At 47.6% G+C, this 18,900-nt stretch overlaps 1 protein-coding gene and 1 long non-coding RNA gene across 3 annotated transcripts in view; both read left to right on the top strand.

Annotated features, from left to right (window-relative positions):
- The window catches only part of PUF60 (poly(U) binding splicing factor 60), a 346,754-nt gene that overhangs the window by 260,134 nt on the left and 67,720 nt on the right, over positions 1-18,900 (top strand). The window lies entirely within an intron of this gene.
- LOC147724865 (uncharacterized) lies at positions 591-17,468 on the top strand. The gene is made up of 2 exons (XR_015309938.1): positions 591-1,389; positions 13,654-17,468. It is a non-coding gene; the product is annotated as an uncharacterized LOC147724865 (long non-coding RNA).

Raw genomic sequence — 18,900 nt, 5'->3', positions numbered from 1 at the left:
AAATCACACTGCTTCGAACAATATTTATAGGAGACACGAACATCTGATAAGGGTAACATAATAAGACATTCAGTAGGTTGAGGATGTCTGAGACACCAAAGGAGGGGACTAATCATAGATTATATGTATATATCTCTCCTAGAAATGTGTACATGAAAGCAACATACAGTGTGGTACTGAACGAAATTACTCTACCTTTTGTCTCTCCGGGAAGATACTTATACTGAGGTGAGAATAGGATATAGAAATGAAGCCGATTTAAGGTGATACTAATATAGAACTTATTGTAATTAAACGGCAAAAGTGAGGTATATCTAATTTCAAAGGGGACAGAGGTTTATGAATGTAATAGGGCAAGTGCTGTCAAGATCAATGTATGATCAAATGAAGGTCAGGGCAATGTAGATGGAAATAGTAACAAGCATTTACAATGCAACGTTCTCGCCTTTGCAAAAGTTAGAGCTATTGGCATTGTAAATGACAATTTTTTTATTTATGTGTTGGTTTTGAAAACGGATAAATAAATGGCATTGTCATTTACAATGCCAATAGCTTTTTCTCTCGCAAATTCCACACACAAACACACAGACCCACTCACACACAAAGACCAACACACACACACGCAGACCCCCACACACACACACACACACACACACACGCAGACCCACACACACCCACACACCCACAGAGCCACACACTTACAAAGAGCCACACACAGAGCCAAAAACCCGACTTGTTCCAGGACCGCAGAGACTGTAAATCCAAATTGAGGTCAGACAGGATCCTTGACGCTTGCAGCTTGAGAAAGAGGCATGAAGCCATTTAATGATTGTTTTTTTTGTTTAGGCGCTCTGTTGCGAGCGTGCTTTCATACTTTAACGTTATACATGACTTCCTTTTGAAGGCGCTCCCTTTTCCCTAGCACGCACCCAGGTTACAAAACCTGGACCTTTTGAAAATTAAATACAGTGATCTAGTCATTGCCTAAACATGTATCATGGCCTATTGTTTATAGCGCGGACTCATCGCTCCTTATGCGTATACGATCAATTTATTTTCCCTGTACGTCCAATAACCAGCTACAGGCAGCGCCACGCATAATTACCCGCCATGACTGTCCTTTATGCTTTGGCCCCTTAGTTTCATAACGTGTCAGCTATAAAAATTCCTAGTCTCCTATGCTGAGGATATTGAAGGATTCTATGTGTGTTCTCAGCGACCGGTCTGAGCGTGCCTCGCTGGGGACCACTCCTGGGGAAACACACAGGTTAGGAAGGCGTCACGGATGGGTTGCGCGGCTGTAGGCGCTACGAGCAGCAAGGAAAGCTGCAGACGGACCTTCTAATACACCGGGGAAGGCACCGTGGACCAGTCGGGTAAGACTGGGAGGTGGAGGATATTTACAACAAGGGGTGGTGAGGGACAGAGTCTCTGAATTAAGCAGAAAGCTCTCACCCAGTCAAGAGATCAGGGCTAGATCCAACACCGTTTTTTAGCTCACTGCACCATCCCAGTTTCAGAACCTGGCTGTATGCAAATTAGTCTGTTCCTGTCCCAGTGCATGATGGGAACAGGGCAAACCAAACTACAAAAGCCAATTCTTACACTGAGAAGGAAACAAGCTCCCGGGGACCGGTTTCTGGCATTACAGCCGTCTTCGGCCCGGTTTGCTTGAATCCTGATGGTGCAATGAGCAAGGGTCTCACATCTGAGAATACCCTTCCACGCTTAGGGTGGACAAAAATATTTACAACAAGGGGTGGTGAGGGACAGAGTCTCTGAATTAAGCCGAAAGCTCTCACCCAGTCAAGAGATCAGGGCTAGATCCAACACCGTTTTTTAGCTCACTGCACCATCCCAGTTTCAGAACCTGGCTGTATGCAAATTAGTCTGTTCCTGTCCCAGTGCATGATGGGAACAGGGCAAACCAAACTACAAAAGCCAATTCTTACACTGGGAAGGAAACAAGCTCCCGGGGACCGGTTTCTGGCATTACAGCCGTCTTCGGCCCGGTTTGCTTGAATCCTGATGGTGCAATGAGCAAGGGTCTCACATCTGAGAATACCCTTCCATGCTTAGGGTGGACAAAAATATTTACAACAAGGGGTGGTGAGGGACAGAGTCTCTGAATTAAGCAGAAAGCTCTCACCCAGTCAAGAGATCAGGGCTAGATCCAACATCGTTTTTTAGCTCACTGCACCATCCCAGTTTCAGAACCTGGCTGTATGCAAATTAGTCTGTTCCTGTCCCAGTGCATGATGGGAACAGGGCAAACCAAACTACAAAAGCCAATTCTTACACTGGGAAGGAAACAAGCTCCCGGGGACCGGTTTCTGGCATTACAGCCGTCTTCGGCCCGGTTTGCTTGAATCCTGATGGTGTAATGAGCAAGGGTCTCACATCTGAGAATACCCTTCCACGCTTAGGGTGGACAAAAATATTTACAACAAGGGGTGGTGAGGGACAGAGCCTCTGAATTAAGCAGAAAGCTCTCACCCAGTCAAGAGATCAGGGCTAGATCCAACACCGTTTTTTAGCTCACTGCACCATCCCAGTTTCAGAACCTGGCTGTATGCAAATTAGTCTATTCCTGTCCCAGTGCATGATGGGAACAGGGCAAACCAAACTACAAAAGCCAATTCTTACACTGGGAAGGAAACAAGCTCCCGGGGACCGGTTTCTGGCATTACAGCCGTCTTCGGCCCGGTTTGCTTGAATCCTGATGGTGCAATAAGCAAGGGTCTCACATCTGAGAATACCCTTCCACGCTTAGGGTGGACAAAAATATTTACAACAAGGGGTGGTGAGGGACAGAGTCTCTGAATTAAGCAGAAAGCTCTCACCCAGTCAAGAGATCAGGGCTAGATCCAACACCGTTTTTTAGCTCACTGCACCATCCCAGTTTCAGAACCTGGCTGTATGCAAATTAGTCTGTTCCTGTCGGCAAACCAAACTACAAAAGCCGGTCCCCGGTAGCTTGTCTCCTTTCTGGTGAAGAATTGGCTTGGTAGTTTAGTCTGCCCTGTTCCCATGATGCACTGGGCCAGGGACAGACTGATTTGCATATAGCCAGGTTCTGAGCTGGGATGGTGCAGTGAGATAAATAACGGTGATGGATCAAGCCCTGATCTTTGGACTGGGTAAGAGTGGTCTGCTTAATTCAGACACTCTGTTCATCACCACCCCCTGTTCTAAATCGTTTTTGGCCACTATAGGTGTGGCAGGGTATACTCAGACATGAGTCCCTTTCTCACTGTACCATCAGGATTCAAGCAAGCCGGGCCGAAGACGGCTGAAATGCTAGAAACCGGTCCCCGATAGCTTGTCTCCTTTCTGGTGAAGAATTGGCTTGGTAGTTTAGTCTGCCCTGTTCCCATGATGAACTGGGCCAGGGACAGACTGATTTGCATATAGCCAGGTTCTGAGCTGGGATGGTGCAGTGAGATAAATAACGGTGATGGATCAAGCCCTGATCTTTGGACTGGGTAAGAGTGGTCTGCTTAATTCAGACACTCTGTTCATCACCACCCCCTGTTCTAAATCGTTTTTGGCCACTATAGGTGTGGCAGGGTATACTCAGACATGAGTCCCTTTCTCACTGCACCATCAGGATTCAAGCAAGCCGGGCCGAAGACGGCTGAAATGCCAGAAACCGGTCCCCGGTAGCTTGTCTCCTTTCTGGTGAAGAATTGGCTTGGTAGTTTAGTCTGCCCTGTTCCCATGATGCACTGGGCCAGGGACAGACTGATTTGCATATAGCCAGGTTCTGAGCTGGGATGGTGCAGTGAGATAAATAACGGTGATGGATCAAGCCCTGATCTTTGGACTGGGTAAGAGTGGTCTGCTTAATTCAGACACTCTGTTCATCACCACCCCCTGTTCTAAATCGTTTTTGGCCACTATAGGTGTGGCAGGGTATACTCAGACATGAGTCCCTTTCTCACTGCACCATCAGGATTCAAGCAAGCCGGGCCGAAGACGGCTGAAATGCCAGAAACCGGTCCCCGGTAGCTTGTCTCCTTTCTGGTGAAGAATTGGCTTGGTAGTTTAGTCTGCCCTGTTCCCATGATGCACTGGGCCAGGGACAGACTGATTTGCATATAGCCAGGTTCTGAGCTGGGATGGTGCAGTGAGATAAATAACGGTGATGGATCAAGCCCTGATCTTTGGACTGGGTAAGAGTGGTCTGCTTAATTCAGACACTCTGTTCATCACCACCCCCTGTTCTAAATCGTTTTTGGCCACTATAGGTGTGGCAGGGTATACTCAGACATGAGTCCCTTTCTCACTGCACCATCAGGATTCAAGCAAGCCGGGCCGAAGACGGCTGAAATGCCAGAAACCGGTCCCCGATAGCTTGTCTCCTTTCTGGTGAAGAATTGGCTTGGTAGTTTAGTCTGCCCTGTTCCCATGATGAACTGGGCCAGGGACAGACTGATTTGCATATAGCCAGGTTCTGAGCTGGGATGGTGCAGTGAGATAAATAACGGTGATGGATCAAGCCCTGATCTTTGGACTGGGTAAGAGTGGTCTGCTTAATTCAGACACTCTGTTCATCACCACCCCCTGTTCTAAATCGTTTTTGGCCACTATAGGTGTGGCAGGGTATACTCAGACATGAGTCCCTTTCTCACTGCACCATCAGGATTCAAGCAAGCCGGGCCGAAGACGGCTGAAATGCCAGAAACCGGTCCCCGGTAGCTTGTCTCCTTTCTGGTGAAGAATTGGCTTGGTAGTTTAGTCTGCCCTGTTCCCATGATGCACTGGGCCAGGGACAGACTGATTTGCATATAGCCAGTGTAGGAAGGTACATCCTGACTATGGTTGCCCCCAACTTTTTGCCCTGTGTTTTAGCTGGTTTTGGACATAGTCGACCTGGGACCCTGCCAATCAGGACCCCAGGCCTACTGCTCTCTCTTTAAAATGGATTCCATGTACCCTAGGTACATTTCCAATTGGTACTGGGCCACCCTATCAGACCCTGTAACTCAGGGCATGGGTGTACCCAGGGCTGCCAGGGGCTGCAGCATGTATTATGCCACCCCTGGCTGGCCTCCTAAATTTGACACAACTGGCTGCTTGACAGCTGGGGCAAAGTCGTGTAATCACCCTTTGCTGTAGATATGGTATACCTATATCTAACCCTAAAATGGACACACAGATTCCTATCAGTCACTCCTATGGCAGGCCTTGACAATCCTGAAGGCAGAGTGCTTGGAATCGTGTGAGATGGTGCTCTGGCATGAGCTGAGCCTGTCTGCAGCTTGCGGAATCAAGTCCTAATAGCTGTTCCATGATATCGCATACCATATACTCTTAAGTGCATTATAATCCTCGCGGTTAAATGCTAACTTTGGTATTGCTTTATCAAAACATGTCGAGTAAGGTGTCATACGAATTGGAATACTAACCCCTCGCCAATTCTGGCGACGGGGTTAGCATTCCACCCTTCTAGAGGGACACGACATGTATGTAACTGTGAACCCCGGTTAAAGTTAAGCAAAGCCTCAGCTCCACAAAATGGATGCTGCCACCACAGACACGAGTCTGACCCCCTACAGCTGGGAGTCCTCCCAGTGAGGGGAGCCTGGACAAAGGGTTTCCTGTCAGGGGCGGTGCTAGCACCGTCCCAGACATGGTTTTGTGTATCCTGGGTAGGCAGGGCTTTTCAGGAAGGTGACTGCTGAGTGGCACCCCGGTGCTCACTACGCATAGGCCAGTCAGAACCAGTTCCAGGGGCACACCAGCCCCTGGCCTGGGGAAGTCCGGCAGGGGAGAGGGGTGTAACCACCCCCCTCCTGGTCCCACCCATAGGCAGGACCTAGTCACCGGGTCAGCCCCCTTTTTTTAGTATAAAGATAGGAGCGGGCCCCCTGTTAAAAATTAGATCATCTTTGGAATCAAGATACCACTTTCTTCGAAAGGACTTCACGATTTCTTCTTCAAGATTCTCCCTTGTGGCTAAGGAGTAGTCACCCTGCATCCGCAGGCACCATCCTAAAGAACACTGCGGTCTGCTGCAAGTCCTTCATCACGAATCCGACGACCCAGCTCGACGAGACCCGGCTTCCCTGGCACCTCTGACCTCTACTCACCTCTACAGCCAAGCTGAGAACCGTGAGTGCGACGAGACCTCAAGGGACCGACGATCGCCAAGACTGCACGACATCTTTACTGCAAGCCCACCGTGTCCTCCACTGGTGAGTGCTTTGGGGTCCGAGAAGCCCCGACCCTGCGCAGCTCCAGCACCCAAGGCCAGCCTCCCTGCATCTCCACGATCGGCGTGGGGCCCTTCTGCTGTTTGCTGTGCACCGCGTTGTTTGGCTACTAGCCGGCTGGCTTGTGGCCTTCTGAACGACGCCCGACGACATCTCTTCTGCTGGTCTGGTTGCTCCAGGCTGGCCCTTGCTTCCTTTTTCAAGAGAGGCACCCCGGACCCTCCTGGTCCACTCCAGACGCCATTTTAGGTCCACCGCGTGGGCTTGAATTTGCCAAGGCTTTGTTGCCCAATCCTGGGTCCAGCGACGCCGACAGCTTCCATCTTCGTGGGACAGCTCGATCCTCCATCCTGGTCGCCGACAACGCCTCCTGGTCCGTGAGATCTTCGAGCTCCAGCGTCACCCACTCACCTTGTCGAGGTGGCTACCATCCGGTGCCCTCCTGGTGCCCACTGACTACTGGCTAGTAGTCTCGAACTTGGTCCCCTCTGCTTTCAGGTGTCATCTATCTTCGAGATCCAGGCTTGGATCCAACTGAACTTTCTTCACTGGTCACCGGCCAGCATCTTTTCTTCCGGCTCCTGGTCCGTCTACGAGGATTCCCGACGTCTTTTCAGACCTATGCAGCTGCAGCCCCTGGGCTAGGTAACTTCGGCATTTCGGTGCCCCAGCATAGCCTCACTATCCAAGGGTCAGAATCTATCTTCGTTTTCTCCCTACCAGGTCGGGTTCGCCCGAGAACACTAACTTTCTATTTCCTAGCTACCATAGACTTTTGTCCGCATCTCGCGTGAGAGTGCACACACTGCACCCGAGTCCCCTAGGCCTCCTAGTCATAATCTAACGATTCCCTAGTCAAGTCCTAGCGATTCCAAAAGCTATTAGTACTGTACTTACCTGCTAGGAATTTCACATTCCACTTTTAGAGTATATGGTTTTCCGTGCCCCTCGGGCATTTGTATATACTGTGCTAACTTAAGTATTTTTGTAAGAGTTTTGGTTTGTGCTTAGTACCCTGTCCTCATAAAGAGTACAGGGCTGTTGTGATCTTTAATAAATAACTGTTTATTTTCATAACACTTGTGTGGTGTCCTTTCACTGGGTATTCAAGGGGTATATGTGTGGTAAACAGCTGGCTTAACACGCCCTCTCGAGTCTTTAGCCTTAGACTGCTCGTATCCATGCTACTAGGATAGCTGGTCTATAAGGTTGACTTACAACCAATCATCAATAAGGGTTGCTGGACTGATACATAGTGGGCACTAGAATAGTGACCACTGCATATCAGGCCACCTTCTCACATTGGTGAGCAGCGGTTGGGATTTGAGCTTGCTGTTGTTTTACCACACGTATCCTAAGAATATCTTGTTGAAAGATCACATAAGTACTTCAGGTACATATAACTTAGCTTAGAATACTCTGAGTTCTACTGAACCAGCTGTTGTAGCTCCTCAAGGCTTAGCACACCTTGGCTGCAACTCTTAGCAAGGGATCAGTAGGCAAACACATAGTGTAGGTAGGTGCATCACTTACACCACACTAGAATCAGCATGTCAGACAAAGGAGGAAACTCTGAGTATCCCCTTGTGTCAGTGGACCCTCCACAGGTCATCACTTCAAAATATGCTGCTCTTAGCTTCCATGAGATGAGACAAGTGTGTACTCTCAGGAAACTAAAACAGGGGTCTAACCCCACCACTTCCTTTCTGATTGGTCTCTTAGAGGCTTATGATGCCAGTAGGGCTGGTAACCCAGACCCTTCTAATCCAGATCGAAGTTTGCCCTCCTTACAGGGTCCCTTTGATATCCACCCCCTCCATGAGGCAGATGATGCTGAGGAGGAGGATGAGTTGTCTGGGGATGAGGCAGATAAGGGACAGCTAGAGGTCAGTAGACTAAGCAGGTCCAACTTAAGCAGACATGAGCTTGGTACTGGGGGACCCCTGGGCCCACTCTCAGGTCAGCTTAACATTGGGAATGGACGAGTTAGGTCTCTATCAAGAGGCTCTAACAGATCCTTTCGAACCAATGGCTCTCTCAACTCTTCTCACAGAGGGATGTCTTCCCCTAAGAGGAGAGTGTATGAAGCTGAAGAAAGGGCAATCAAACTGAGGATTGAAAGGGAAGAACTTGCCCTGGCCAAAGAGAGACTTGCCCTTGCTAGAGAGCAAGAATTATGTGGGCTACAGCCCACTGGTGGCAGCAATAATCCTAGCAATAGGGAAAGGAGTTTTGATAAAAAGCACCTGAATAAGATAGTGCCCCCCTTTAAAGAAGGGGATGACATCCACAAATGGATTACTGCTTTGGAGAGAGCCTGCACTGTGCAGGGTGTTCCCCAAAGTCAGTGGGCAGCTATCTTGTGGCTCTCCTTTGATGGTAAAGGTAGAGATAAGCTCCTCACCACAAGGGTGGAGGATGCTAACAATTACAAAATCTTGAAGAATACACTGGTTGATGGGTTTGGTTTAACCACTGAACAATACAGGATGCTGTTCAGAGACACCCAGAAAACTCAGTCTCAAGATTGGACTGACTTTGTTGATTGTGCCACTAAGGCTTTTGAAGGCTGGCTACTGGGTAGTAAGGTTACTGATTTCAAAGGATTGTATAATCTAATTATGAGGGAGCAAATCTTAAATAATTGTCAGAACCAGCTATTACATCAGCACCTGGTAGACTCTGAGTTGACCTCTCCACAGGAATTGGGTAAGAGGGCAGACAAATGGGTCAGAACCAGGGTTAGGCCTAAAAACCAGGGTGGTGACCAGAAAAAGGAATCAACCAAGCCTCAAGAGAAGGGTGGGGATAAATCCTCAGAGAAGACTTCCCAAGGGCCCCAAAACTCCAACAAGGGTGGTGGGTCCCAGAACACTCCTTCAGAACAAAAGAAACCTTATTGCCATACCTGTAAACAGGTGGGTCATTACAAAAGTGATGTCAGTTGCCCTAAAAATGGTAATAAGGGAAATATACCCCCAGGTAATACTCCTAAACCTCCTGTTACCACTAGTGGTAATCCCCCAGGTGGTGGGAGTGCCCCCAAGAATGTGGTGGGCATTACTTTGGGCAATCAGGAGGACTATGGCCTAGCCAGGTTCCCTGACCACACTCTTGTCTGTGAGACTGGCATGGGGTTTGCCAACTTCACTGCTGGACCCCACATTTTGGGAAAGTATAGACAAGAAGTTTTAGTGAATGGTCAGAAAGTTGAGGCATTCAGAGACACAGGGGCCAGCCTCACCATGGTGAGTGACCATCTGGTCCCCTCTGCTCAACTGACCCCTGGTTTTACTTATCAGGTGACAGACATTCATGGAGTGAAGAGAAGGCATCCCATGGCAGTAGTCAAGCTCAGTTGGGGTAATGTCACAGGGCCCATGAGAGTGGCAGTGACAGATAACCTACCTGTAGATTGCTTACTGGGGAATGACCTGGAACTCTCAGCATGGGCTGAGGTGGAGCAAGAAACTCACTCCAGGATGATAGGCCTATCCAGACAGGTTAGTGGGGCAGTAATAGCTACAGCCCCAGTCCAAGCACCATTCCTCCCTGAAAAGGTTGGAAGGGCAGTGGTAGCCACTGCCCAGGCTCAGACAGACTTTCCAGAACAGGATAGGAGGGCTGTGACAGTCACAGCCCAAACACAAACTGAGTGCCCTCCTGAAAAGGTTGGCAAGGTTGAAATGGTCTCAGCCTCTACTCAAACAGATAGTGAGGTTGTGAAGCCTGAAACAATGGATCACTCCACTCAAACAGAGAGCATTGAGGAGGAAGAAAAGTCTTCCCCCTCCCAGACACTAGGTGAGAGCCAGCCTCCTCAGGGAACTGACTCTACCCCTGTTGAAGGAACTGCCCCAGAGGTAGTCAGGCCTAGCCTGGCAGAGCCCCTGATGGCAGTGGACCCTTCCCAGGTGGGACCCAGTCTGGAGCAGGTAACCTGCACCTCTCTACCCTGCCTCAGTCAGCCCAGGGCTGAAGAGGACAGGGAGGCCAGTGGTGGACCCCAGAGGGCCCCCTGTCCAAAAGAACCCCTTAATCAGCAGATTAGGATCACTGAAGCTGGTAACCCTAGCCAAGTGAAAATAGAACAGACTCCTGAGGGATCCCCCTTAAAAGTAGTTAGGGAACTCCCACAGCTGGACACTGTTGGGCACAGCCAAACATGGGGCCTAAAAACCCCAGGCCTGACCTGTCCCTCCAGTAAGCCAAACAGAGGGACTCAGCCTCCAGCTTTAGGTAGCCAGAGGCTGACCCTGAGAGCTCAGTGCATCTCAGCTAAAGAAAGAAAGGCACACATGATGAATGGTGATTGGAGGAAGTTGAGCCCACAGGTAGAGGAGCCTCACTTCAGTACTCCATCCCAGCATCAGCCTTCTTCTTTCCCAAGACACACCAGAGACAGAGATTCCCTATGGTGGAGACCCTCGGATACCCTTAGGGTGAGGGGTTGCCTAGTGGACCATGACACAGGGGGAAACCAAGCCAGAGCTGGTCCTTCCTTGTATGGCCACTTAGGTAATAGAGGCTTACCTGGACAAGGATAGCCTTATCTCCTTTCGTTTGGGGGGGGGGTTGTGTAGGAAGGTACATCCTGACTATGGTTGCCCCCAACTTTTTGCCCTGTGTTTTAGCTGGTTTTGGACATAGTCGACCTGGGACCCTGCCAATCAGGACCCCAGGCCTACTGCTCTCTCTTTAAAATGGATTCCATGTACCCTAGGTACATTTCCAATTGGTACTGGGCCACCCTATCAGACCCTGTAACTCAGGGCATGGGTGTACCCAGGGCTGCCAGGGGCTGCAGCATGTATTATGCCACCCCTGGCTGGCCTCCTAAATTTGACACAACTGGCTGCTTGACAGCTGGGGCAAAGTCGTGTAATCACCCTTTGCTGTAGATATGGTATACCTATATCTAACCCTAAAATGGACACACAGATTCCTATCAGTCACTCCTATGGCAGGCCTTGACAATCCTGAAGGCAGAGTGCTTGGAATCGTGTGAGATGGTGCTCTGGCATGAGCTGAGCCTGTCTGCAGCTTGCGGAATCAAGTCCTAATAGCTGTTCCATGATATCGCATACCATATACTCTTAAGTGCATTATAATCCTCGCGGTTAAATGCTAACTTTGGTATTGCTTTATCAAAACATGTCGAGTAAGGTGTCATACGAATTGGAATACTAACCCCTCGCCAATTCTGGCGACGGGGTTAGCATTCCACCCTTCTAGAGGGACACGACATGTATGTAACTGTGAACCCCGGTTAAAGTTAAGCAAAGCCTCAGCTCCACAAAATGGATGCTGCCACCACAGACACGAGTCTGACCCCCTACAGCTGGGAGTCCTCCCAGTGAGGGGAGCCTGGACAAAGGGTTTCCTGTCAGGGGCGGTGCTAGCACCGTCCCAGACATGGTTTTGTGTATCCTGGGTAGGCAGGGCTTTTCAGGAAGGTGACTGCTGAGTGGCACCCCGGTGCTCACTACGCATAGGCCAGTCAGAACCAGTTCCAGGGGCACACCAGCCCCTGGCCTGGGGAAGTCCGGCAGGGGAGAGGGGTGTAACCACCCCCCTCCTGGTCCCACCCATAGGCAGGACCTAGTCACCGGGTCAGCCCCCTTTTTTTAGTATAAAGATAGGAGCGGGCCCCCTGTTAAAAATTAGATCATCTTTGGAATCAAGATACCACTTTCTTCGAAAGGACTTCACGATTTCTTCTTCAAGATTCTCCCTTGTGGCTAAGGAGTAGTCACCCTGCATCCGCAGGCACCATCCTAAAGAACACTGCGGTCTGCTGCAAGTCCTTCATCACGAATCCGACGACCCAGCTCGACGAGACCCGGCTTCCCTGGCACCTCTGACCTCTACTCACCTCTACAGCCAAGCTGAGAACCGTGAGTGCGACGAGACCTCAAGGGACCGACGATCGCCAAGACTGCACGACATCTTTACTGCAAGCCCACCGTGTCCTCCACTGGTGAGTGCTTTGGGGTCCGAGAAGCCCCGACCCTGCGCAGCTCCAGCACCCAAGGCCAGCCTCCCTGCATCTCCACGATCGGCGTGGGGCCCTTCTGCTGTTTGCTGTGCACCGCGTTGTTTGGCTACTAGCCGGCTGGCTTGTGGCCTTCTGAACGACGCCCGACGACATCTCTTCTGCTGGTCTGGTTGCTCCAGGCTGGCCCTTGCTTCCTTTTTCAAGAGAGGCACCCCGGACCCTCCTGGTCCACTCCAGACGCCATTTTAGGTCCACCGCGTGGGCTTGAATTTGCCAAGGCTTTGTTGCCCAATCCTGGGTCCAGCGACGCCGACAGCTTCCATCTTCGTGGGACAGCTCGATCCTCCATCCTGGTCGCCGACAACGCCTCCTGGTCCGTGAGATCTTCGAGCTCCAGCGTCACCCACTCACCTTGTCGAGGTGGCTACCATCCGGTGCCCTCCTGGTGCCCACTGACTACTGGCTAGTAGTCTCGAACTTGGTCCCCTCTGCTTTCAGGTGTCATCTATCTTCGAGATCCAGGCTTGGATCCAACTGAACTTTCTTCACTGGTCACCGGCCAGCATCTTTTCTTCCGGCTCCTGGTCCGTCTACGAGGATTCCCGACGTCTTTTCAGACCTATGCAGCTGCAGCCCCTGGGCTAGGTAACTTCGGCATTTCGGTGCCCCAGCATAGCCTCACTATCCAAGGGTCAGAATCTATCTTCGTTTTCTCCCTACCAGGTCGGGTTCGCCCGAGAACACTAACTTTCTATTTCCTAGCTACCATAGACTTTTGTCCGCATCTCGCGTGAGAGTGCACACACTGCACCCGAGTCCCCTAGGCCTCCTAGTCATAATCTAACGATTCCCTAGTCAAGTCCTAGCGATTCCAAAAGCTATTAGTACTGTACTTACCTGCTAGGAATTTCACATTCCACTTTTAGAGTATATGGTTTTCCGTGCCCCTCGGGCATTTGTATATACTGTGCTAACTTAAGTATTTTTGTAAGAGTTTTGGTTTGTGCTTAGTACCCTGTCCTCATAAAGAGTACAGGGCTGTTGTGATCTTTAATAAATAACTGTTTATTTTCATAACACTTGTGTGGTGTCCTTTCACTGGGTATTCAAGGGGTATATGTGTGGTAAACAGCTGGCTTAACACGCCCTCTCGAGTCTTTAGCCTTAGACTGCTCGTATCCATGCTACTAGGATAGCTGGTCTATAAGGTTGACTTACAACCAATCATCAATAAGGGTTGCTGGACTGATACATAGTGGGCACTAGAATAGTGACCACTGCATATCAGGCCACCTTCTCACAGCCAGGTTCTGAGCTGGGATGGTGCAGTGAGATAAATAACGGTGATGGATCAAGCCCTGATCTTTGGACTGGGTAAGAGTGGTCTGCTTAATTCAGACACTCTGTTCATCACCACCCCCTGTTCTAAATTGGGAGGTGGAGGAGACCGCAAACCGGTCCCCACCCACTCCCCCTGCAACATTCCAGTCTTGCTCCTTCCACTCCTGTGAGTGTAGCCCCGTGCCTCACCCGAGAGGTAGGCGAAGGCAGGCGTGGGGGTGAGGACACCGAAAGTGGCCTGCTGGTGGGGGCCGCATCCCCCTGCGTGGCGGGAGCTACCGGCAGTCAATCCGAATGGAGGCAGAGAAGGCGCGCTATTCCCACCCCACCCTGATACCACACGGAACAAAGCACCCCCACGACCAGTAGCAGCGGCAACCCCGGGGCCCGAGTTGGGCCGGGTCCCGGCCAGCACCTACAAATTGCTCTGGGCTCATAATTACTAAATGCCCACTCCCCTTGACCCTGGATCATTAAACACCGTAAACTGAAGCCAATGTGGGTTCCATGACTGCTCTTGATGACGTATTTGCCGATGGCTGCAGTAGCGGACCTGCATGGTCGATGGTTGGAGAGTGAAAGGATCCAAGCAAAATGGTGTCAGCAGCTGCAGATATACGCGTGGTGCGATGCGGTGGCAGTAGACTCCGCTTCAGAAGTTCCTTGTTTAACGCTGATTCCAGGTGAGCAAATGAAAGAATCGCACTGCTAACCAGAGCCAAAGATTTGCGTTATTTGGTAGGGCATAATTCTTAATAGTAACGATAATATTGAATATCAAGTTTTAAACTAACCACTATGTTACTCAATGTAAAGAAACAGGAATCACTAGAGAAAAGTCTGTAGGTTTAGAAAAGACTCTAAACCTCAGTAAACATTTCAGAATACTATTGTGACAACATCTCAATGTAAAGCAAGGATTAGTCAATGGCGCATTCGTAAATGCGATGGATTTCAATAGAATTCAGGTATATTTTGGGGTCACTACAGTGTACATTGTGTGAGTTGTAGAATTCTGCACGCAGCCTTTTGTCTGTAAGCCCGTCCTTTTCAGACTGGGGGGTGTGTTTTTGACTGTTGTTTATTACATCAAAGAAAGTCTAAAACACGCCCCCCAATCTGAAAAGGACGGGGCTTAGACTGAAAGAAGAACGTCACTAGGACCTCTTCTCCAATGGCTGGCCACCTTTTAGGAGGCCAGCCAATGGAGAAGAGGGGCAAGGCTTAACCTCGTTAGTGATGGCCACTCTACCCCCTAAGTCTCGCCAGCGAGACTGCGCACATGCGCAGTCTTTCACAGGTGGATACCTAAAAAGGAGGATCCATATTTTAGGATGCCCCATGTTTTATTTTATAGATTATAGCTAGAGGGGATCGAAGAGGCTGTTGATACTATAAGCACTGAGTGTTATAGACACCCGCAATGATACCCATAGTAAAGGTGAGGGTTTTATGAATATGAGAGGGGGCACGAGTGAACGTGGCTAATCACTAGACAAGTTTGAGTAATGACTATGTACTGCCTCTGCACCACTTTGTTTTAATTACATGTAGAATGAATCATGAGGGACCGGTCCTGAATAATAAATCTCGGGGGGGATATATACATTTTAGCCAATTATTCCAAAAGTGCAAGAAATGATTTAGCCTTGTTTCCCAGTATAAGAGCGATCATTCGATGCCTGAACATATGTACGAGCATGTAAAAAATGTTAAGGGATAAATGTAACAAATGAGTCTTGTGCGTTTAAATATGTATACGAAAAGGGATCATATAGTTATGTGACCATTGATTGTATATGTTTGCTTTGTGTAGGAAAAACGATAAAGCATTTTGGAAAACAAGAATAAGAGACAAAAATTATTGGTGTCTTTATAAAGATGGTAGTGTAATTTGAAAACCATCGAAACGCGTCGACGCAGAAAAAGAACATAATTCAAGGAAGGACACAAATTAGTCTAATCTCGATTGGATCAGAACATCAACTGTGGTGTCCTATTTTTCCTTTGGATATGTACTGGTATTAGATAAGGGGTTACGTCTAACATTTGTTTTGTGTCTCTTTTTATGCTGGTCAAAAATTGGAAGTTGTCTGAATACACAAAAGCCTGTTGGATACACTATTTAATAGATTTTTTTTAAATGTATTACAAGTGCTTAACTTGTATTTTAATCTGTTTTGTATTATGGAATGAAGATATTATTGACTTAGATAAAAGGGAATGATCATTTACTGAACGTAAGTGGTTATATCTTATGTTTGTTTGACTATTGTGTTGGAACCAATTTTGGATTAAGGGAATTATTTCTTGCCACACATAGATTGGTCCATAGAAATTTCCTTCCAGGCGCACCCGTAGATATTTTTTTCAAATCTTGTTCTGTTTTAAGTTATTGGAGACGTTTCGGACATGAGTCAGGCCAGACTCTTTAACATCATAGTATAGTTTTCCGTAGTGCCAATGTTCAGCCCGAGGGGAATTTTATAGAGCTATGTTATTTTATAATGCGCCACGTTATTATTTGAAAACTGTAATTATTTTTTTTTTGTCTCCCACCAAGCGAGTTGGAAGGCTGTAAATGTACAAAAATGCAAATAACAGCAGTAGGGAATGGTTTTATAAAGCCTGAAAAGTAAAAACTTCCAGTACCAAATTGCAAAAGGGATTCTGTGCTCTTTCGAATGGCATGAGGTCACGTGACATCTTTGATAGGTCTAACATATTATCATTATTCGTAAAATAACATCTTCAATGGCAATGTCTTTTGTAAACTGACTGTATTTTTAGGTTGAACGCTACAGAATACATCTGGAAAAATAAGCATTAGTCGAGCTTTAATAATGCAGATGCAATTAGAGGTTACGTGCAGTCGGGCCTTTAAGTGGGATGAAAAAACTGTAGGACCTCTCATAGGGACGTGAGATATGTAATTAAGGGCGTGGCTTAAAAGCACTGAAAATGAATAATTAGCATAGTGTGCCCCCCCGACTGGTATTTTGCTACTTCTGTCATTACATCTAGATATATATATAATACAGCAAGTAACATTACTCTTACAACACTCCAGTACTATTGGTATTGTCAATGGCTGTTAGTTGTATAACATAAATAGGCAACAGCCATGACTTCGTAGCATAGCGCATTGAAAATGCTTAATTTCTGAAATGGTGAGACAGTGACAGAACTACAACAAGTCTCTTTGAAGTTTTATCACAGGCAGTGAAGGGTGGCAGTGCTGCAGGGTTAACATAATTTTTTTTAGTCCTGACGGTGAGGGCATAAATGGAGAGCCCAATAGCGACCTGTCTCAGCGCCTGCTTTTTAGTCAGCACCACAAGACTCGTCCCACTTAAAGCCCTGCGTGCAGCGTTTAAATGAGAAAAATGAGTGCAGGTACCACTCAAATTTACTTAGAGTGTGGGGCAAGGGTGTGGAGCTGGGGGCTGGGCATGATTATATAAAGACACTACTATCATCTGTCAAGTATTCATTTTGCCCTTGCGTTGATAGTCAAATATTTACTGAATGTGCAAATTCCCTCTGTACATGTGGGCAACGCATACATAGACAATTAAAAACCTGTGTCCTACTATGACCCTCTCAAATGTGTAAGCCGTCCATTGCATTTAAAGGGACATGTTATGTTTTGACTAAATTTTCTTTGCGCTGCAGGAAAAATAGAATTCGCATAAAATACCACATAATTCACAAAAGCTAATATCTGTTTTCCAGATATTTCTTCTCACAAGCTACGACTATACTAATTTAAGCTGTGGAAACATCAACTGTTTTAATTTAAAGATTCTAAGCAAACCTACCTAATAATTTAGCAATGTATACGCAATGTCACTTTCACGTAATTTGTCAATAAACACTGACCCCTCTCAAATAAGTGAAACAATCACAAATGCATGTAATCCAGTTTGTTTTATCAGTGTGATATAAATGAAATGTTCTGTTGCTTTCATCTCCAGTCTAATGGTGCATAATTAATAATATATACTGTATACTTTTTAGAAAAGAAAAACCATATAAAAAAAACTGTCATTTACGATGCTAATAGCTTTAAACAATGTCACTGCGAGACCTATTGCATTGTAAATGCTTGTTAATGCAGTCCTTCTGTTATACATAAAGTCTTCTTGGTTGGATATGTTAAGAAAAATGCTTAGAAAACTATTTTATTGTAACTTTTAAACATACTACACAGCAGACACAATGCTCTACAACATAGCTTAAAAACATTGGCAAAGCCAATAGCTATGGCTAAACACTTATAAGGTCACAAAAGTGGGACCTATTGGCTATGCCTTGGCTTGTTTGATAATTGAAGGGGTTGGAACGTATGGTAGGATTGGTGGTGGTAGGTGTGTTTGGGAGAATGTGCTTTTGAAATGGATTGCAGTGCAGGTGAATCGTTCCCATTTGACTTGGTGTTCCAGGCTGTATTTTTTTCATAGTCTCCTACAAGCAGGTTGAAATATTCCTTGATAAGTAACTTTCTTTCATCTGTTTTACAGTCTTTATCTGAGCAGGCTGTCTGTGGTTGTATTGGAGAGCATTATGCAATTTAGGCTTTAAAGGTCAATTATAAGTCGGCTGTACTTGATCTATTGTCTGTAATGCTATTCAGTGTATTCAGTAAGGTCATCACGTTTGTTATAGAGACAAGAAGGTTAATTGTGAGAGCCGGCAAGTCACCTGTCCATGTCTTCATCTTGAAGAGAATATCAAGGCGTTGGTTATCAATCATGTGGTACAAAAGGGGGTGGTGATGGACGGAGCATCTGAATCAATCAAACACTCACACCCAGTCAAAAGATCTGGGTTTAATCCATCACCGTTCTTTAGCCCACTCTGCCACCCCAGTTCAGACATGGCTATATGCAAATCAGTCTGACCCTGTGCCTCATGGGAACAGTCCAGCCCGAACTGCCAAGCCATGTCTTCCCTGGACCGGAAACAAGCTTCCGAGGACCGGTTTCTGGCATTCCAGCCGTCTTCAGCCCGGCTTGCTTGAATCCAGTGGCAAAGTGAGCAAGGGACTCACGTCTGAGCATACCCTGCCACACTTATGGCGGCCAAAAGCGGTACAAAAGGGGGTGATGATGGACGGAGCATCTGAATCAATCAAACACTCACACCCAGTCAAAAGATCTGGGTTTAATCCATCACCGTTCTTTAGCCCACTCTGCCACCCCAGTTCAGACATGGCTATATGCAAATATGCAAATCAGTCTGACCCTGTGCCTCATGGGAACAGTCCAGCCCGAACTGCCAAGGGATGTCTTCCCTGGACCGGAAACAAGCTTCCGAGAACCGGTTTCTGGCATTCCAGCC

This window comes from Lissotriton vulgaris, chromosome 4_1, assembly GCF_964263255.1.
Source record: "Lissotriton vulgaris chromosome 4_1, aLisVul1.2, whole genome shotgun sequence".
Classification (NCBI taxonomy): domain Eukaryota; kingdom Metazoa; phylum Chordata; class Amphibia; order Caudata; family Salamandridae; genus Lissotriton; species Lissotriton vulgaris.
The sequence above is the reverse complement of the archived record's forward strand: the minus strand, read 5'-3'. Positions and strand labels throughout refer to the sequence as shown.